This window comes from Brachyhypopomus gauderio, chromosome 6 (genome assembly GCF_052324685.1).
Source record: "Brachyhypopomus gauderio isolate BG-103 chromosome 6, BGAUD_0.2, whole genome shotgun sequence".
Classification (NCBI taxonomy): domain Eukaryota; kingdom Metazoa; phylum Chordata; class Actinopteri; order Gymnotiformes; family Hypopomidae; genus Brachyhypopomus; species Brachyhypopomus gauderio.
The window spans coordinates 3717442-3736803 of NC_135216.1; the positions used below are offsets into that span (position 1 = coordinate 3717442).

The 19362-nt window shown below is 40.7% G+C and overlaps 27 non-coding genes across 27 annotated transcripts; all 27 read left to right on the top strand.

The window, feature by feature from the left end:
* The first annotated feature begins 338 nt into the window (after positions 1-338).
* On the top strand, positions 339-410 carry trnac-gca (transfer RNA cysteine (anticodon GCA)). The gene has a single exon. It is a non-coding gene; the product is annotated as a tRNA-Cys (tRNA).
* A 656-nt stretch (positions 411-1066) lies between these two features.
* trnac-gca (transfer RNA cysteine (anticodon GCA)) lies at positions 1067-1138 on the top strand. The gene has a single exon. It is a non-coding gene; the product is annotated as a tRNA-Cys (tRNA).
* A 656-nt stretch (positions 1139-1794) lies between these two features.
* trnac-gca (transfer RNA cysteine (anticodon GCA)) lies at positions 1795-1866 on the top strand. The gene has a single exon. It is a non-coding gene; the product is annotated as a tRNA-Cys (tRNA).
* A 656-nt stretch (positions 1867-2522) lies between these two features.
* Positions 2523-2594, top strand: trnac-gca (transfer RNA cysteine (anticodon GCA)). Its single transcript has one exon. It is a non-coding gene; the product is annotated as a tRNA-Cys (tRNA).
* A 656-nt stretch (positions 2595-3250) lies between these two features.
* trnac-gca (transfer RNA cysteine (anticodon GCA)) lies at positions 3251-3322 on the top strand. The gene has a single exon. It is a non-coding gene; the product is annotated as a tRNA-Cys (tRNA).
* Positions 3323-3978: 656 nt separating this feature from the next.
* Positions 3979-4050, top strand: trnac-gca (transfer RNA cysteine (anticodon GCA)). Its single transcript has one exon. It is a non-coding gene; the product is annotated as a tRNA-Cys (tRNA).
* Positions 4051-4706: 656 nt separating this feature from the next.
* Positions 4707-4778, top strand: trnac-gca (transfer RNA cysteine (anticodon GCA)). The gene has a single exon. It is a non-coding gene; the product is annotated as a tRNA-Cys (tRNA).
* A 656-nt stretch (positions 4779-5434) lies between these two features.
* Positions 5435-5506, top strand: trnac-gca (transfer RNA cysteine (anticodon GCA)). Its single transcript has one exon. It is a non-coding gene; the product is annotated as a tRNA-Cys (tRNA).
* Positions 5507-6162: 656 nt separating this feature from the next.
* trnac-gca (transfer RNA cysteine (anticodon GCA)) lies at positions 6163-6234 on the top strand. Its single transcript has one exon. It is a non-coding gene; the product is annotated as a tRNA-Cys (tRNA).
* A 656-nt stretch (positions 6235-6890) lies between these two features.
* trnac-gca (transfer RNA cysteine (anticodon GCA)) lies at positions 6891-6962 on the top strand. The gene has a single exon. It is a non-coding gene; the product is annotated as a tRNA-Cys (tRNA).
* Positions 6963-7618: 656 nt separating this feature from the next.
* On the top strand, positions 7619-7690 carry trnac-gca (transfer RNA cysteine (anticodon GCA)). Its single transcript has one exon. It is a non-coding gene; the product is annotated as a tRNA-Cys (tRNA).
* A 656-nt stretch (positions 7691-8346) lies between these two features.
* Positions 8347-8418, top strand: trnac-gca (transfer RNA cysteine (anticodon GCA)). Its single transcript has one exon. It is a non-coding gene; the product is annotated as a tRNA-Cys (tRNA).
* Positions 8419-9074: 656 nt separating this feature from the next.
* Positions 9075-9146, top strand: trnac-gca (transfer RNA cysteine (anticodon GCA)). The gene has a single exon. It is a non-coding gene; the product is annotated as a tRNA-Cys (tRNA).
* Positions 9147-9802: 656 nt separating this feature from the next.
* trnac-gca (transfer RNA cysteine (anticodon GCA)) lies at positions 9803-9874 on the top strand. Its single transcript has one exon. It is a non-coding gene; the product is annotated as a tRNA-Cys (tRNA).
* A 656-nt stretch (positions 9875-10530) lies between these two features.
* trnac-gca (transfer RNA cysteine (anticodon GCA)) lies at positions 10531-10602 on the top strand. Its single transcript has one exon. It is a non-coding gene; the product is annotated as a tRNA-Cys (tRNA).
* A 656-nt stretch (positions 10603-11258) lies between these two features.
* trnac-gca (transfer RNA cysteine (anticodon GCA)) lies at positions 11259-11330 on the top strand. Its single transcript has one exon. It is a non-coding gene; the product is annotated as a tRNA-Cys (tRNA).
* Positions 11331-11986: 656 nt separating this feature from the next.
* trnac-gca (transfer RNA cysteine (anticodon GCA)) lies at positions 11987-12058 on the top strand. The gene has a single exon. It is a non-coding gene; the product is annotated as a tRNA-Cys (tRNA).
* Positions 12059-12714: 656 nt separating this feature from the next.
* Positions 12715-12786, top strand: trnac-gca (transfer RNA cysteine (anticodon GCA)). Its single transcript has one exon. It is a non-coding gene; the product is annotated as a tRNA-Cys (tRNA).
* A 656-nt stretch (positions 12787-13442) lies between these two features.
* trnac-gca (transfer RNA cysteine (anticodon GCA)) lies at positions 13443-13514 on the top strand. The gene has a single exon. It is a non-coding gene; the product is annotated as a tRNA-Cys (tRNA).
* Positions 13515-14170: 656 nt separating this feature from the next.
* Positions 14171-14242, top strand: trnac-gca (transfer RNA cysteine (anticodon GCA)). The gene has a single exon. It is a non-coding gene; the product is annotated as a tRNA-Cys (tRNA).
* A 656-nt stretch (positions 14243-14898) lies between these two features.
* On the top strand, positions 14899-14970 carry trnac-gca (transfer RNA cysteine (anticodon GCA)). The gene has a single exon. It is a non-coding gene; the product is annotated as a tRNA-Cys (tRNA).
* A 656-nt stretch (positions 14971-15626) lies between these two features.
* On the top strand, positions 15627-15698 carry trnac-gca (transfer RNA cysteine (anticodon GCA)). Its single transcript has one exon. It is a non-coding gene; the product is annotated as a tRNA-Cys (tRNA).
* Positions 15699-16354: 656 nt separating this feature from the next.
* trnac-gca (transfer RNA cysteine (anticodon GCA)) lies at positions 16355-16426 on the top strand. The gene has a single exon. It is a non-coding gene; the product is annotated as a tRNA-Cys (tRNA).
* Positions 16427-17082: 656 nt separating this feature from the next.
* trnac-gca (transfer RNA cysteine (anticodon GCA)) lies at positions 17083-17154 on the top strand. Its single transcript has one exon. It is a non-coding gene; the product is annotated as a tRNA-Cys (tRNA).
* A 656-nt stretch (positions 17155-17810) lies between these two features.
* Positions 17811-17882, top strand: trnac-gca (transfer RNA cysteine (anticodon GCA)). The gene has a single exon. It is a non-coding gene; the product is annotated as a tRNA-Cys (tRNA).
* A 656-nt stretch (positions 17883-18538) lies between these two features.
* trnac-gca (transfer RNA cysteine (anticodon GCA)) lies at positions 18539-18610 on the top strand. Its single transcript has one exon. It is a non-coding gene; the product is annotated as a tRNA-Cys (tRNA).
* A 656-nt stretch (positions 18611-19266) lies between these two features.
* On the top strand, positions 19267-19338 carry trnac-gca (transfer RNA cysteine (anticodon GCA)). The gene has a single exon. It is a non-coding gene; the product is annotated as a tRNA-Cys (tRNA).
* The last annotated feature ends 24 nt before the right edge of the window (positions 19339-19362 follow it).

Below are 19362 nucleotides of genomic sequence, written 5' to 3' on the forward strand. Positions count from 1 at the left end.
CCTTCTGGCTGCTTGCAATTTCAACATGCACATGATATTTTGCTCATAGAGTGCACCCTTTGAACAAGTCCAAAAATATGTCATATGGATGGTGCCATTTCATAATATCATCCAGCAGTCACTGCTCAGGAAGTGCCAATGTGTTTAAAAATGGATTCCTGAGAAAAGCATTTGTTCAGGATTTACGCCACTGGGCGAGCATTTTTACTGTTACTCAAAGCATTCCTTTAGATTGTCACCTTCCAAAATCTCCTCTAAGCTCCACATCAGGTATCTTGTGAGCTTGTGTTTTTCCTGCTCATGTGCTCACATTGAGGTTGCAAATCACACTTCCTGCTGGGGGTATAGCTCAGTGGTAGAGCATTTGACTGCAGATCAAGAGGTCCCCAGTTCAACTCTGGGTGCCCCCTAGTGGCATCTGGTAGTGTTTGCTTTACCCTGTTTGTTGTGATACTATGCAATTCTTGCCTTTTAAACATTTCGTATATGACCTTTTCAAGCAGTCCAATTCATTTTCAGTCAGATATCTTACGACATTGTTCTCTCTCAATCATCACTCATTAAAGGCTGCTGATTTCATTCCCAAACATATATCTTGTAATACTGGTGAATCTCATCATTACAGCATTTGAGGACACTCATGATATCTCAATTTAACGACGCATGTGATTGGAATTCAAGTGATTACCACTTCTTCTCTAAATGGTCCTCATCGCAAACTTGAAAGACCTTCTGGCTGCTTGCAATTTCAACATGCACATGATATTTTGCTCATAGAGTGCACCCTTTGAACAAGTCCAAAAATATGTCATATGGATGGTGCCATTTCATAATATCATCCAGCAGTCACTGCTTAGGAAGTGCCAATGTGTTTAAAAATGGATTCCTGAGAAAAGCATTTGTTCAGGATTTACGCCACTGGGCGAGCATTTTTACTGTTACTCAAAGCATTCCTTTAGATTGTCACCTTCCAAAATCTCCTGTAAGCTCCACATCAGGTATCTTGTGAGCTTGTGTTTTTCCTGCTCATGTGCTCACATTGAGGTTGCAAATCACACTTCCTGCTGGGGGTATAGCTCAGTGGTAGAGCATTTGACTGCAGATCAAGAGGTCCCCAGTTCAACTCTGGGTGCCCCCTAGTGGCATCTGGTAGTGTTTGCTTTACCCTGTTTGTTGTGATACTATGCAATTCTTGCCTTTTAAACATTTCGTATATGACCTTTTCAAGCAGTCCAATTCATTTTCAGTCAGATATCTTACGACATTGTTCTCTCTCAATCATCACTCATTAAAGGCTGCTGATTTCATTCCCAAACATATATCTTGTAATACTGGTGAATCTCATCATTACAGCATTTGAGGACGCTCATGATATCTCAATTTAACGACGCATGTGATTGGAATTCAAGTTATTACCACTTCTTCTCTAAATGGTCCTCATCGCAAACTTGAAAGACCTTCTGGCTGCTTGCAATTTCAACATGCACATGATATTTTGCTCATAGAGTGCACCCTTTGAACAAGTCCAAAAATATGTCATATGGATGGTGCCATTTCATAATATCATCCAGCAGTCACTGCTCAGGAAGTGCCAATGTGTTTAAAAATGGATTCCTGAGAAAAGCATTTGTTCAGGATTTACGCCACTGGGCGAGCATTTTTACTGTTACTCAAAGCATTCCTTTAGATTGCCACCTTCCAAAATCTCCTGTAAGCTCCACATCAGGTATCTTGTCAGCTTGTGTTTTTCCTGCTCATGTGCTCACATTGAGGTTGCAAATCGCACTTCCTGCTGGGGGTATAGCTCAGTGGTAGAGCATTTGACTGCAGATCAAGAGGTCCCCAGTTCAACTCTGGGTGCCCCCTAGTGGCATCTGGAAGTGTTTGCTTTACCCTGTTTGTTGTGATACTATGCAATTCTTGCCTTTTAAACATTTCGAATATGACCTTTTCAAGCAGTCCAATTCATTTTCAGTCAGTTATCTTACGACATTGTTCTCTCTCAATCATCACTCATTAAAGGCTGCTGATTTCATTCCCAAACATATATCTTGTAATACTGGTGAATCTCATCATTACAGCATTTGAGGACACTCATGATATCTCAATTTAACGACGCATGTGATTGGAATTCAAGTGATTACCACTTCTTCTCTAAATGGTCCTCATCGCAAACTTGAAAGACCTTCTGGCTGCTTGCAATTTCAACATGCACATGATATTTTGCTCATAGAGTGCACCCTTTGAACAAGTCCAAAAATATGTCATATGGATGGTGCCATTTCATAATATCATCCAGCAGTCACTGCTTAGGAAGTGCCAATGTGTTTAAAAATGGATTCCTGAGAAAAGCATTTGTTCAGGATTTACGCCACTGGGCGAGCATTTTTACTGTTACTCAAAGCATTCCTTTAGATTGTCACCTTCCAAAATCTCCTGTAAGCTCCACATCAGGTATCTTGTGAGCTTGTGTTTTTCCTGCTCATGTGCTCACATTGAGGTTGCAAATCACACTTCCTGCTGGGGGTATAGCTCAGTGGTAGAGCATTTGACTGCAGATCAAGAGGTCCCCAGTTCAACTCTGGGTGCCCCCTAGTGGCATCTGGTAGTGTTTGCTTTACCCTGTTTGTTGTGATACTATGCAATTCTTGCCTTTTAAACATTTCGTATATGACCTTTTCAAGCAGTCCAATTCATTTTCAGTCAGATATCTTACGACATTGTTCTCTCTCAATCATCACTCATTAAAGGCTGCTGATTTCATTCCCAAACATATATCTTGTAATACTGGTGAATCTCATCATTACAGCATTTGAGGACGCTCATGATATCTCAATTTAACGACGCATGTGATTGGAATTCAAGTTATTACCACTTCTTCTCTAAATGGTCCTCATCGCAAACTTGAAAGACCTTCTGGCTGCTTGCAATTTCAACATGCACATGATATTTTGCTCATAGAGTGCACCCTTTGAACAAGTCCAAAAATATGTCATATGGATGGTGCCATTTCATAATATCATCCAGCAGTCACTGCTCAGGAAGTGCCAATGTGTTTAAAAATGGATTCCTGAGAAAAGCATTTGTTCAGGATTTACGCAACTGGGCGAGCATTTTTACTGTTACTCAAAGCATTCCTTTAGATTGCCACCTTCCAAAATCTCCTGTAAGCTCCACATCAGGTATCTTGTCAGCTTGTGTTTTTCCTGCTCAGGTGCTCACATTGAGGTTGCAAATCGCACTTCCTGCTGGGGGTATAGCTCAGTGGTAGAGCATTTGACTGCAGATCAAGAGGTCCCCAGTTCAACTCTGGGTGCCCCCTAGTGGCATCTGGAAGTGTTTGCTTTACCCTGTTTGTTGTGATACTATGCAATTCTTGCCTTTTAAACATTTCGAATATGACCTTTTCAAGCAGTCCAATTCATTTTCAGTCAGATATCTTACGACATTGTTCTCTCTCAATCATCACTCATTAAAGGCTGCTGATTTCATTCCCAAACATATATCTTGTAATACTGGTGAATCTCATCATTACAGCATTTGAGGACACTCATGATATCTCAATTTAACGACGCATGTGATTGGAATTCAAGTTATTACCACTTCTTCTCTAAATGGTCCTCATCGCAAACTTGAAAGACCTTCTGGCTGCTTGCAATTTCAACATGCACATGATATTTTGCTCATAGAGTGCACCCTTTGAACAAGTCCAAAAATATGTCATATGGATGGTGCCATTTCATAATATCATCCAGCAGTCACTGCTCAGGAAGTGCCAATGTGTTTAAAAATGGATTCCTGAGAAAAGCATTTGTTCAGGATTTACGCCACTGGGCGAGCATTTTTACTGTTACTCAAAGCATTCCTTTAGATTGTCACCTTCCAAAATCTCCTCTAAGCTCCACATCAGGTATCTTGTGAGCTTGTGTTTTTCCTGCTCATGTGCTCACATTGAGGTTGCAAATCACACTTCCTGCTGGGGGTATAGCTCAGTGGTAGAGCATTTGACTGCAGATCAAGAGGTCCCCAGTTCAACTCTGGGTGCCCCCTAGTGGCATCTGGATGTGTTTGCTTTACCCTGTTTGTTGTGATACTATGCTATTCTTGCCTTTTAAACATTTCGTATATGACCTTTTCAAGCAGTCCAATTCATTTTCAGTCAGATATCTTACGACATTGTTCTCTCTCAATCATCACTCATTAAAGGCTGCTGATTTCATTCCCAAACATATATCTTGTAATACTGGTGAATCTCATCATTACAGCATTTGAGGACGCTCATGATATCTCAATTTAACGACGCATGTGATTGGAATTCAAGTTATTACCACTTCTTCTCTAAATGGTCCTCATCGCAAACTTGAAAGACCTTCTGGCTGCTTGCAATTTCAACATGCACATGATATTTTGCTCATAGAGTGCACCCTTTGAACAAGTCCAAAAATATGTCATATGGATGGTGCCATTTCATAATATCATCCAGCAGTCACTGCTCAGGAAGTGCCAATGTGTTTAAAAATGGATTCCTGAGAAAAGCATTTGTTCAGGATTTACGCAACTGGGCGAGCATTTTTACTGTTACTCAAAGCATTCCTTTAGATTGCCACCTTCCAAAATCTCCTGTAAGCTCCACATCAGGTATCTTGTCAGCTTGTGTTTTTCCTGCTCATGTGCTCACATTGAGGTTGCAAATCGCACTTCCTGCTGGGGGTATAGCTCAGTGGTAGAGCATTTGACTGCAGATCAAGAGGTCCCCAGTTCAACTCTGGGTGCCCCCTAGTGGCATCTGGAAGTGTTTGCTTTACCCTGTTTGTTGTGATACTATGCAATTCTTGCCTTTTAAACATTTCGAATATGACCTTTTCAAGCAGTCCAATTCATTTTCAGTCAGATATCTTACGACATTGTTCTCTCTCAATCATCACTCATTAAAGGCTGCTGATTTCATTCCCAAACATATATCTTGTAATACTGGTGAATCTCATCATTACAGCATTTGAGGACACTCATGATATCTCAATTTAACGACGCATGTGATTGGAATTCAAGTTATTACCACTTCTTCTCTAAATGGTCCTCATCGCAAACTTGAAAGACCTTCTGGCTGCTTGCAATTTCAACATGCACATGATATTTTGCTCATAGAGTGCACCCTTTGAACAAGTCCAAAAATATGTCATATGGATGGTGCCATTTCATAATATCATCCAGCAGTCACTGCTCAGGAAGTGCCAATGTGTTTAAAAATGGATTCCTGAGAAAAGCATTTGTTCAGGATTTACGCCACTGGGCGAGCATTTTTACTGTTACTCAAAGCATTCCTTTAGATTGTCACCTTCCAAAATCTCCTCTAAGCTCCACATCAGGTATCTTGTGAGCTTGTGTTTTTCCTACTCATGTGCTCACATTGAGGTTGCAAATCACACTTCCTGCTGGGGGTATAGCTCAGTGGTAGAGCATTTGACTGCAGATCAAGAGGTCCCCAGTTCAACTCTGGGTGCCCCCTAGTGGCATCTGGTAGTGTTTGCTTTACCCTGTTTGTTGTGATACTATGCAATTCTTGCCTTTTAAACATTTCGTATATGACCTTTTCAAGCAGTCCAATTCATTTTCAGTCAGATATCTTACGACATTGTTCTCTCTCAATCATCACTCATTAAAGGCTGCTGATTTCATTCCCAAACATATATCTTGTAATACTGGTGAATCTCATCATTACAGCATTTGAGGACACTCATGATATCTCAATTTAACGACGCATGTGATTGGAATTCAAGTGATTACCACTTCTTCTCTAAATGGTCCTCATCGCAAACTTGAAAGACCTTCTGGCTGCTTGCAATTTCAACATGCACATGATATTTTGCTCATAGAGTGCACCCTTTGAACAAGTCCAAAAATATGTCATATGGATGGTGCCATTTCATAATATCATCCAGCAGTCACTGCTTAGGAAGTGCCAATGTGTTTAAAAATGGATTCCTGAGAAAAGCATTTGTTCAGGATTTACGCCACTGGGCGAGCATTTTTACTGTTACTCAAAGCATTCCTTTAGATTGTCACCTTCCAAAATCTCCTGTAAGCTCCACATCAGGTATCTTGTGAGCTTGTGTTTTTCCTGCTCATGTGCTCACATTGAGGTTGCAAATCACACTTCCTGCTGGGGGTATAGCTCAGTGGTAGAGCATTTGACTGCAGATCAAGAGGTCCCCAGTTCAACTCTGGGTGCCCCCTAGTGTCATCTGGTAGTGTTTGCTTTACCCTGTTTGTTGTGATACTATGCAATTCTTGCCTTTTAAACATTTCGTATATGACCTTTTCAAGCAGTCCAATTCATTTTCAGTCAGATATCTTACGACATTGTTCTCTCTCAATCATCACTCATTAAAGGCTGCTGATTTCATTCCCAAACATATATCTTGTAATACTGGTGAATCTCATCATTACAGCATTTGAGGACACTCATGATATCTCAATTTAACGACGCATGTGATTGGAATTCAAGTTATTACCACTTCTTCTCTAAATGGTCCTCATCGCAAACTTGAAAGACCTTCTGGCTGCTTGCAATTTCAACATGCACATGATATTTTGCTCATAGAGTGCACCCTTTGAACAAGTCCAAAAATATGTCATATGGATGGTGCCATTTCATAATATCATCCAGCAGTCACTGCTCAGGAAGTGCCAATGTGTTTAAAAATGGATTCCTGAGAAAAGCATTTGTTCAGGATTTACGCCACTGGGCGAGCATTTTTACTGTTACTCAAAGCATTCCTTTAGATTGTCACCTTCCAAAATCTCCTCTAAGCTCCACATCAGGTATCTTGTGAGCTTGTGTTTTTCCTGCTCATGTGCTCACATTGAGGTTGCAAATCACACTTCCTGCTGGGGGTATAGCTCAGTGGTAGAGCATTTGACTGCAGATCAAGAGGTCCCCAGTTCAACTCTGGGTGCCCCCTAGTGGCATCTGGATGTGTTTGCTTTACCCTGTTTGTTGTGATACTATGCTATTCTTGCCTTTTAAACATTTCGTATATGACCTTTTCAAGCAGTCCAATTCATTTTCAGTCAGATATCTTACGACATTGTTCTCTCTCAATCATCACTCATTAAAGGCTGCTGATTTCATTCCCAAACATATATCTTGTAATACTGGTGAATCTCATCATTACAGCATTTGAGGACGCTCATGATATCTCAATTTAACGACGCATGTGATTGGAATTCAAGTTATTACCACTTCTTCTCTAAATGGTCCTCATCGCAAACTTGAAAGACCTTCTGGCTGCTTGCAATTTCAACATGCACATGATATTTTGCTCATAGAGTGCACCCTTTGAACAAGTCCAAAAATATGTCATATGGATGGTGCCATTTCATAATATCATCCAGCAGTCACTGCTCAGGAAGTGCCAATGTGTTTAAAAATGGATTCCTGAGAAAAGCATTTGTTCAGGATTTACGCAACTGGGCGAGCATTTTTACTGTTACTCAAAGCATTCCTTTAGATTGCCACCTTCCAAAATCTCCTGTAAGCTCCACATCAGGTATCTTGTCAGCTTGTGTTTTTCCTGCTCAGGTGCTCACATTGAGGTTGCAAATCGCACTTCCTGCTGGGGGTATAGCTCAGTGGTAGAGCATTTGACTGCAGATCAAGAGGTCCCCAGTTCAACTCTGGGTGCCCCCTAGTGGCATCTGGAAGTGTTTGCTTTACCCTGTTTGTTGTGATACTATGCAATTCTTGCCTTTTAAACATTTCGAATATGACCTTTTCAAGCAGTCCAATTCATTTTCAGTCAGATATCTTACGACATTGTTCTCTCTCAATCATCACTCATTAAAGGCTGCTGATTTCATTCCCAAACATATATCTTGTAATACTGGTGAATCTCATCATTACAGCATTTGAGGACACTCATGATATCTCAATTTAACGACGCATGTGATTGGAATTCAAGTTATTACCACTTCTTCTCTAAATGGTCCTCATCGCAAACTTGAAAGACCTTCTGGCTGCTTGCAATTTCAACATGCACATGATATTTTGCTCATAGAGTGCACCCTTTGAACAAGTCCAAAAATATGTCATATGGATGGTGCCATTTCATAATATCATCCAGCAGTCACTGCTCAGGAAGTGCCAATGTGTTTAAAAATGGATTCCTGAGAAAAGCATTTGTTCAGGATTTACGCCACTGGGCGAGCATTTTTACTGTTACTCAAAGCATTCCTTTAGATTGTCACCTTCCAAAATCTCCTCTAAGCTCCACATCAGGTATCTTGTGAGCTTGTGTTTTTCCTGCTCATGTGCTCACATTGAGGTTGCAAATCACACTTCCTGCTGGGGGTATAGCTCAGTGGTAGAGCATTTGACTGCAGATCAAGAGGTCCCCAGTTCAACTCTGGGTGCCCCCTAGTGGCATCTGGTAGTGTTTGCTTTACCCTGTTTGTTGTGATACTATGCAATTCTTGCCTTTTAAACATTTCGTATATGACCTTTTCAAGCAGTCCAATTCATTTTCAGTCAGATATCTTACGACATTGTTCTCTCTCAATCATCACTCATTAAAGGCTGCTGATTTCATTCCCAAACATATATCTTGTAATACTGGTGAATCTCATCATTACAGCATTTGAGGACACTCATGATATCTCAATTTAACGACGCATGTGATTGGAATTCAAGTGATTACCACTTCTTCTCTAAATGGTCCTCATCGCAAACTTGAAAGACCTTCTGGCTGCTTGCAATTTCAACATGCACATGATATTTTGCTCATAGAGTGCACCCTTTGAACAAGTCCAAAAATATGTCATATGGATGGTGCCATTTCATAATATCATCCAGCAGTCACTGCTTAGGAAGTGCCAATGTGTTTAAAAATGGATTCCTGAGAAAAGCATTTGTTCAGGATTTACGCCACTGGGCGAGCATTTTTACTGTTACTCAAAGCATTCCTTTAGATTGTCACCTTCCAAAATCTCCTGTAAGCTCCACATCAGGTATCTTGTGAGCTTGTGTTTTTCCTGCTCATGTGCTCACATTGAGGTTGCAAATCACACTTCCTGCTGGGGGTATAGCTCAGTGGTAGAGCATTTGACTGCAGATCAAGAGGTCCCCAGTTCAACTCTGGGTGCCCCCTAGTGTCATCTGGTAGTGTTTGCTTTACCCTGTTTGTTGTGATACTATGCAATTCTTGCCTTTTAAACATTTCGTATATGACCTTTTCAAGCAGTCCAATTCATTTTCAGTCAGATATCTTACGACATTGTTCTCTCTCAATCATCACTCATTAAAGGCTGCTGATTTCATTCCCAAACATATATCTTGTAATACTGGTGAATCTCATCATTACAGCATTTGAGGACACTCATGATATCTCAATTTAACGACGCATGTGATTGGAATTCAAGTTATTACCACTTCTTCTCTAAATGGTCCTCATCGCAAACTTGAAAGACCTTCTGGCTGCTTGCAATTTCAACATGCACATGATATTTTGCTCATAGAGTGCACCCTTTGAACAAGTCCAAAAATATGTCATATGGATGGTGCCATTTCATAATATCATCCAGCAGTCACTGCTCAGGAAGTGCCAATGTGTTTAAAAATGGATTCCTGAGAAAAGCATTTGTTCAGGATTTACGCCACTGGGCGAGCATTTTTACTGTTACTCAAAGCATTCCTTTAGATTGTCACCTTCCAAAATCTCCTCTAAGCTCCACATCAGGTATCTTGTGAGCTTGTGTTTTTCCTGCTCATGTGCTCACATTGAGGTTGCAAATCACACTTCCTGCTGGGGGTATAGCTCAGTGGTAGAGCATTTGACTGCAGATCAAGAGGTCCCCAGTTCAACTCTGGGTGCCCCCTAGTGGCATCTGGATGTGTTTGCTTTACCCTGTTTGTTGTGATACTATGCTATTCTTGCCTTTTAAACATTTCGTATATGACCTTTTCAAGCAGTCCAATTCATTTTCAGTCAGATATCTTACGACATTGTTCTCTCTCAATCATCACTCATTAAAGGCTGCTGATTTCATTCCCAAACATATATCTTGTAATACTGGTGAATCTCATCATTACAGCATTTGAGGACGCTCATGATATCTCAATTTAACGACGCATGTGATTGGAATTCAAGTTATTACCACTTCTTCTCTAAATGGTCCTCATCGCAAACTTGAAAGACCTTCTGGCTGCTTGCAATTTCAACATGCACATGATATTTTGCTCATAGAGTGCACCCTTTGAACAAGTCCAAAAATATGTCATATGGATGGTGCCATTTCATAATATCATCCAGCAGTCACTGCTCAGGAAGTGCCAATGTGTTTAAAAATGGATTCCTGAGAAAAGCATTTGTTCAGGATTTACGCAACTGGGCGAGCATTTTTACTGTTACTCAAAGCATTCCTTTAGATTGCCACCTTCCAAAATCTCCTGTAAGCTCCACATCAGGTATCTTGTCAGCTTGTGTTTTTCCTGCTCAGGTGCTCACATTGAGGTTGCAAATCGCACTTCCTGCTGGGGGTATAGCTCAGTGGTAGAGCATTTGACTGCAGATCAAGAGGTCCCCAGTTCAACTCTGGGTGCCCCCTAGTGGCATCTGGAAGTGTTTGCTTTACCCTGTTTGTTGTGATACTATGCAATTCTTGCCTTTTAAACATTTCGAATATGACCTTTTCAAGCAGTCCAATTCATTTTCAGTCAGATATCTTACGACATTGTTCTCTCTCAATCATCACTCATTAAAGGCTGCTGATTTCATTCCCAAACATATATCTTGTAATACTGGTGAATCTCATCATTACAGCATTTGAGGACACTCATGATATCTCAATTTAACGACGCATGTGATTGGAATTCAAGTTATTACCACTTCTTCTCTAAATGGTCCTCATCGCAAACTTGAAAGACCTTCTGGCTGCTTGCAATTTCAACATGCACATGATATTTTGCTCATAGAGTGCACCCTTTGAACAAGTCCAAAAATATGTCATATGGATGGTGCCATTTCATAATATCATCCAGCAGTCACTGCTCAGGAAGTGCCAATGTGTTTAAAAATGGATTCCTGAGAAAAGCATTTTTTCAGGATTTACGCCACTGGGCGAGCATTTTTACTGTTACTCAAAGCATTCCTTTAGATTGTCACCTTCCAAAATCTCCTCTAAGCTCCACATCAGGTATCTTGTGAGCTTGTGTTTTTCCTGCTCATGTGCTCACATTGAGGTTGCAAATCACACTTCCTGCTGGGGGTATAGCTCAGTGGTAGAGCATTTGACTGCAGATCAAGAGGTCCCCAGTTCAACTCTGGGTGCCCCCTAGTGGCATCTGGTAGTGTTTGCTTTACCCTGTTTGTTGTGATACTATGCAATTCTTGCCTTTTAAACATTTCGTATATGACCTTTTCAAGCAGTCCAATTCATTTTCAGTCAGATATCTTACGACATTGTTCTCTCTCAATCATCACTCATTAAAGGCTGCTGATTTCGTTCCCAAACATATATCTTGTAATACTGGTGAATCTCATCATTACAGCATTTGAGGACACTCATGATATCTCAATTTAACGACGCATGTGATTGGAATTCAAGTGATTACCACTTCTTCTCTAAATGGTCCTCATCGCAAACTTGAAAGACCTTCTGGCTGCTTGCAATTTCAACATGCACATGATATTTTGCTCATAGAGTGCACCCTTTGAACAAGTCCAAAAATATGTCATATGGATGGTGCCATTTCATAATATCATCCAGCAGTCACTGCTTAGGAAGTGCCAATGTGTTTAAAAATGGATTCCTGAGAAAAGCATTTGTTCAGGATTTACGCCACTGGGCGAGCATTTTTACTGTTACTCAAAGCATTCCTTTAGATTGTCACCTTCCAAAATCTCCTGTAAGCTCCACATCAGGTATCTTGTGAGCTTGTGTTTTTCCTGCTCATGTGCTCACATTGAGGTTGCAAATCACACTTCCTGCTGGGGGTATAGCTCAGTGGTAGAGCATTTGACTGCAGATCAAGAGGTCCCCAGTTCAACTCTGGGTGCCCCTTAGTGTCATCTGGTAGTGTTTGCTTTACCCTGTTTGTTGTGATACTATGCAATTCTTGCCTTTTAAACATTTCGTATATGACCTTTTCAAGCAGTCCAATTCATTTTCAGTCAGATATCTTACGACATTGTTCTCTCTCAATCATCACTCATTAAAGGCTGCTGATTTCATTCCCAAACATATATCTTGTAATACTGGTGAATCTCATCATTACAGCATTTGAGGACGCTCATGATATCTCAATTTAACGACGCATGTGATTGGAATTCAAGTTATTACCACTTCTTCTCTAAATGGTCCTCATCGCAAACTTGAAAGACCTTCTGGCTGCTTGCAATTTCAACATGCACATGATATTTTGCTCATAGAGTGCACCCTTTGAACAAGTCCAAAAATATGTCATATGGATGGTGCCATTTCATAATATCATCCAGCAGTCACTGCTCAGGAAGTGCCAATGTGTTTAAAAATGGATTCCTGAGAAAAGCATTTGTTCAGGATTTACGCCACTGGGCGAGCATTTTTACTGTTACTCAAAGCATTCCTTTAGATTGCCACCTTCCAAAATCTCCTGTAAGCTCCACATCAGGTATCTTGTCAGCTTGTGTTTTTCCTGCTCATGTGCTCACATTGAGGTTGCAAATCGCACTTCCTGCTGGGGGTATAGCTCAGTGGTAGAGCATTTGACTGCAGATCAAGAGGTCCCCAGTTCAACTCTGGGTGCCCCCTAGTGGCATCTGGAAGTGTTTGCTTTACCCTGTTTGATGTGATACTATGCAATTCTTGCCTTTTAAACATTTCGAATATGACCTTTTCAAGCAGTCCAATTCATTTTCAGTCAGATATCTTACGACATTGTTCTCTCTCAATCATCACTCATTAAAGGCTGCTGATTTCATTCCCAAACATATATCTTGTAATACTGGTGAATCTCATCATTACAGCATTTGAGGACACTCATGATATCTCAATTTAACGACGCATGTGATTGGAATTCAAGTTATTACCACTTCTTCTCTAAATGGTCCTCATCGCAAACTTGAAAGACCTTCTGGCTGCTTGCAATTTCAACATGCACATGATATTTTGCTCATAGAGTGCACCCTTTGAACAAGTCCAAAAATATGTCATATGGATGGTGCCATTTCATAATATCATCCAGCAGTCACTGCTCAGGAAGTGCCAATGTGTTTAAAAATGGATTCCTGAGAAAAGCATTTGTTCAGGATTTACGCCACTGGGCGAGCATTTTTACTGTTACTCAAAGCATTCCTTTAGATTGTCACCTTCCAAAATCTCCTCTAAGCTCCACATCAGGTATCTTGTGAGCTTGTGTTTTTCCTGCTCATGTGCTCACATTGAGGTTGCAAATCACACTTCCTGCTGGGGGTATAGCTCAGTGGTAGAGCATTTGACTGCAGATCAAGAGGTCCCCAGTTCAACTCTGGGTGCCCCCTAGTGGCATCTGGATGTGTTTGCTTTACCCTGTTTGTTGTGATACTATGCTATTCTTGCCTTTTAAACATTTCGTATATGACCTTTTCAAGCAGTCCAATTCATTTTCAGTCAGATATCTTACGACATTGTTCTCTCTCAATCATCACTCATTAAAGGCTGCTGATTTCATTCCCAAACATATATCTTGTAATACTGGTGAATCTCATCATTACAGCATTTGAGGACGCTCATGATATCTCAATTTAACGACGCATGTGATTGGAATTCAAGTTATTACCACTTCTTCTCTAAATGGTCCTCATCGCAAACTTGAAAGACCTTCTGGCTGCTTGCAATTTCAACATGCACATGATATTTTGCTCATAGAGTGCACCCTTTGAACAAGTCCAAAAATATGTCATATGGATGGTGCCATTTCATAATATCATCCAGCAGTCACTGCTCAGGAAGTGCCAATGTGTTTAAAAATGGATTCCTGAGAAAAGCATTTGTTCAGGATTTACGCAACTGGGCGAGCATTTTTACTGTTACTCAAAGCATTCCTTTAGATTGCCACCTTCCAAAATCTCCTGTAAGCTCCACATCAGGTATCTTGTCAGCTTGTGTTTTTCCTGCTCATGTGCTCACATTGAGGTTGCAAATCGCACTTCCTGCTGGGGGTATAGCTCAGTGGTAGAGCATTTGACTGCAGATCAAGAGGTCCCCAGTTCAACTCTGGGTGCCCCCTAGTGGCATCTGGAAGTGTTTGCTTTACCCTGTTTGTTGTGATACTATGCAATTCTTGCCTTTTAAACATTTCGAATATGACCTTTTCAAGCAGTCCAATTCATTTTCAGTCAGATATCTTACGACATTGTTCTCTCTCAATCATCACTCATTAAAGGCTGCTGATTTCATTCCCAAACATATATCTTGTAATACTGGTGAATCTCATCATTACAGCATTTGAGGACACTCATGATATCTCAATTTAACGACGCATGTGATTGGAATTCAAGTGATTACCACTTCTTCTCTAAATGGTCCTCATCGCAAACTTGAAAGACCTTCTGGCTGCTTGCAATTTCAACATGCACATGATATTTTGCTCATAGAGTGCACCCTTTGAACAAGTCCAAAAATATGTCATATGGATGGTGCCATTTCATAATATCATCCAGCAGTCACTGCTCAGGAAGTGCCAATGTGTTTAAAAATGGATTCCTGAGAAAAGCATTTGTTCAGGATTTACGCCACTGGGCGAGCATTTTTACTGTTACTCAAAGCATTCCTTTAGATTGCCACCTTCCAAAATCTCCTGTAAGCTCCACATCAGGTATCTTGTCAGCTTGTGTTTTTCCTGCTCATGTGCTCACATTGAGGTTGCAAATCGCACTTCCTGCTGGGGGTATAGCTCAGTGGTAGAGCATTTGACTGCAGATCAAGAGGTCCCCAGTTCAACTCTGGGTGCCCCCTAGTGGCATCTGGAAGTGTTTGCTTTACCCTGTTTGTTGTGATACTATGCAATTCTTGCCTTTTAAACATTTCGAATATGACCTTTTCAAGCAGTCCAATTCATTTTCAGTCAGTTATCTTACGACATTGTTCTCTCTCAATCATCACTCATTAAAGGCTGCTGATTTCATTCCCAAACATATATCTTGTAATACTGGTGAATCTCATCATTACAGCATTTGAGGACACTCATGATATCTCAATTTAACGACGCATGTGATTGGAATTCAAGTGATTACCACTTCTTCTCTAAATGGTCCTCATCGCAAACTTGAAAGACCTTCTGGCTGCTTGCAATTTCAACATGCACATGATATTTTGCTCATAGAGTGCACCCTTTGAACAAGTCCAAAAATATGTCATATGGATGGTGCCATTTCATAATATCATCCAGCAGTCACTGCTCAGGAAGTGCCAATGTGTTTAAAAATGGATTCCTGAGAAAAGCATTTGTTCAGGATTTACGCCACTGGGCGAGCATTTTTACTGTTACTCAAAGCATTCCTTTAGATTGTCACCTTCCAAAATCTCCTGTAAGCTCCACATCAGGTATCTTGTGAGCTTGTGTTTTTCCTGCTCATGTGCTCACATTGAGGTTGCAAATAACACTTCCTGCTGGGGGTATAGCTCAGTGGTAGAGCATTTGACTGCAGATCAAGAGGTCCCCAGTTCAACTCTGGGTGCCCCCTAGTGGCATCTGGAAGTGTTTGCTTTACCCTGTTTGTTGTGATACTATGCAATTCTTGCCTTTTAAACATTTCGAATATGACCTTTTCAAGCAGTCCAATTCATTTTCAGTCAGATATCTTACGACATTGTTCTCTCTCAATCATCACTCATTAAAGGCTGCTGATTTCATTCCCAAACATATATCTTGTAATACTGGTGAATCTCATCATTACAGCATTTGAGGACACTCATGATATCTCAATTTAACGACGCATGTGATTGGAATTCAAGTTATTACCACTTCTTCTCTAAATGGTCCTCATCGCAAACTTGAAAGACCTTCTGGCTGCTTGCAATTTCAACATGCACATGATATTTTGCTCATAGAGTGCACCCTTTGAACAAGTCCAAAAATATGTCATATGGATGGTGCCATTTCATAATATCATCCAGCAGTCACTGCTCAGGAAGTGCCAATGTGTTTAAAAATGGATTCCTGAGAAAAGCATTTGTTCAGGATTTACGCCACTGGGCGAGCATTTTTACTGTTACTCAAAGCATTCCTTTAGATTGTCACCTTCCAAAATCTCCTCTAAGCTCCACATCAGGTATCTTGTGAGCTTGTGTTTTTCCTGCTCATGTGCTCACATTGAGGTTGCAAATCACACTTCCTGCTGGGGGTATAGCTCAGTGGTAGAGCATTTGACTGCAGATCAAGAGGTCCCCAGTTCAACTCTGGGTGCCCCCTAGTGGCATCTGGATGTGTTTGCTTTACCCTGTTTGTTGTGATACTATGCTATTCTTGCCTTTTAAACATTTCGTATATGACCTTTTCAAGCAGTCCAATTCATTTTCAGTCAGATATCTTACGACATTGTTCTCTCTCAATCATCACTCATTAAAGGCTGCTGATTTCATTCCCAAACATATATCTTGTAATACTGGTGAATCTCATCATTACAGCATTTGAGGACGCTCATGATATCTCAATTTAACGACGCATGTGATTGGAATTCAAGTTATTACCACTTCTTCTCTAAATGGTCCTCATCGCAAACTTGAAAGACCTTCTGGCTGCTTGCAATTTCAACATGCACATGATATTTTGCTCATAGAGTGCACCCTTTGAACAAGTCCAAAAATATGTCATATGGATGGTGCCATTTCATAATATCATCCAGCAGTCACTGCTCAGGAAGTGCCAATGTGTTTAAAAATGGATTCCTGAGAAAAGCATTTGTTCAGGATTTACGCAACTGGGCGAGCATTTTTACTGTTACTCAAAGCATTCCTTTAGATTGCCACCTTCCAAAATCTCCTGTAAGCTCCACATCAGGTATCTTGTCAGCTTGTGTTTTTCCTGCTCATGTGCTCACATTGAGGTTGCAAATCGCACTTCCTGCTGGGGGTATAGCTCAGTGGTAGAGCATTTGACTGCAGATCAAGAGGTCCCCAGTTCAACTCTGGGTGCCCCCTAGTGGCATCTGGAAGTGTTTGCTTTACCCTGTTTGTTGTGATACTATGCAATTCTTGCCTTTTAAACATTTCGAATATGACCTTTTCAAGCAGTCCAATTCATTTTCAGTCAGATATCTTACGACATTGTTCTCTCTCAATCATCACTCATTAAAGGCTGCTGATTTCATTCCCAAACATATATCTTGTAATACTGGTGAATCTCATCATTACAGCATTTGAGGACACTCATGATATCTCAATTTAACGACGCATGTGATTGGAATTCAAGTTATTACCACTTCTTCTCTAAATGGTCCTCATCGCAAACTTGAAAGACCTTCTGGCTGCTTGCAATTTCAACATGCACATGATATTTTGCTCATAGAGTGCACCCTTTGAACAAGTCCAAAAATATGTCATATGGATGGTGCCATTTCATAATATCATCCAGCAGTCACTGCTCAGGAAGTGCCAATGTGTTTAAAAATGGATTCCTGAGAAAAGCATTTGTTCAGGATTTACGCCACTGGGCGAGCATTTTTACTGTTACTCAAAGCATTCCTTTAGATTGTCACCTTCCAAAATCTCCTCTAAGCTCCACATCAGGTATCTTGTGAGCTTGTGTTTTTCCTGCTCATGTGCTCACATTGAGGTTGCAAATCACACTTCCTGCTGGGGGTATAGCTCAGTGGTAGAGCATTTGACTGCAGATCAAGAGGTCCCCAGTTCAACTCTGGGTGCCCCCTAGTGGCATCTGGTAGTGTTTGCTTTACCCTGTTTGTTGTGATACTATGCAATTCTTGCCTTTTAAACATTTCGTATATGACCTTTTCAAGCAGTCCAATTCATTTTCAGTCAGATATCTTACGACATTGTTCTCTCTCAATCATCACTCATTAAAGGCTGCTGATTTCATTCCCAAACATATATCTTGTAATACTGGTGAATCTCATCATTACAGCATTTGAGGACACTCATGATATCTCAATTTAACGACGCATGTGATTGGAATTCAAGTGATTACCACTTCTTCTCTAAATGGTCCTCATCGCAAACTTGAAAGACCTTCTGGCTGCTTGCAATTTCAACATGCACATGATATTTTGCTCATAGAGTGCACCCTTTGAACAAGTCCAAAAATATGTCATATGGATGGTGCCATTTCATAATATCATCCAGCAGTCACTGCTTAGGAAGTGCCAATGTGTTTAAAAATGGATTCCTGAGAAAAGCATTTGTTCAGGATTTACGCCACTGGGCGAGCATTTTTACTGTTACTCAAAGCATTCCTTTAGATTGTCACCTTCCAAAATCTCCTGTAAGCTCCACATCAGGTATCTTGTGAGCTTGTGTTTTTCCTGCTCATGTGCTCACATTGAGGTTGCAAATCACACTTCCTGCTGGGGGTATAGCTCAGTGGTAGAGCATTTGACTGCAGATCAAGAGGTCCCCAGTTCAACTCTGGGTGCCCCCTAGTGTCATCTGGTAGTGTTTGCTTTACCCTGTTTGTTGTGATACTATGCAATTCTTGCCTTTTAAACATTTCGTATATGACCTTTTCAAGCAGTCCAATTCATTTTCAGTCAGATATCTTACGACATTGTTCTCTCTCAATCATCACTCATTAAAGGCTGCTGATTTCATTCCCAAACATATATCTTGTAATACTGGTGAATCTCATCATTACAGCATTTGAGGACGCTCATGATATCTCAATTTAACGACGCATGTGATTGGAATTCAAGTTATTACCACTTCTTCTCTAAATGGTCCTCATCGCAAACTTGAAAGACCTTCTGGCTGCTTGCAATTTCAACATGCACATGATATTTTGCTCATAGAGTGCACCCTTTGAACAAGTCCAAAAATATGTCATATGGATGGTGCCATTTCATAATATCATCCAGCAGTCACTGCTCAGGAAGTGCCAATGTGTTTAAAAATGGATTCCTGAGAAAAGCATTTGTTCAGGATTTACGCCACTGGGCGAGCATTTTTACTGTTACTCAAAGCATTCCTTTAGATTGCCACCTTCCAAAATCTCCTGTAAGCTCCACATCAGGTATCTTGTCAGCTTGTGTTTTTCCTGCTCATGTGCTCACATTGAGGTTGCAAATCGCACTTCCTGCTGGGGGTATAGCTCAGTGGTAGAGCATTTGACTGCAGATCAAGAGGTCCCCAGTTCAACTCTGGGTGCCCCCTAGTGGCATCTGGAAGTGTTTGCTT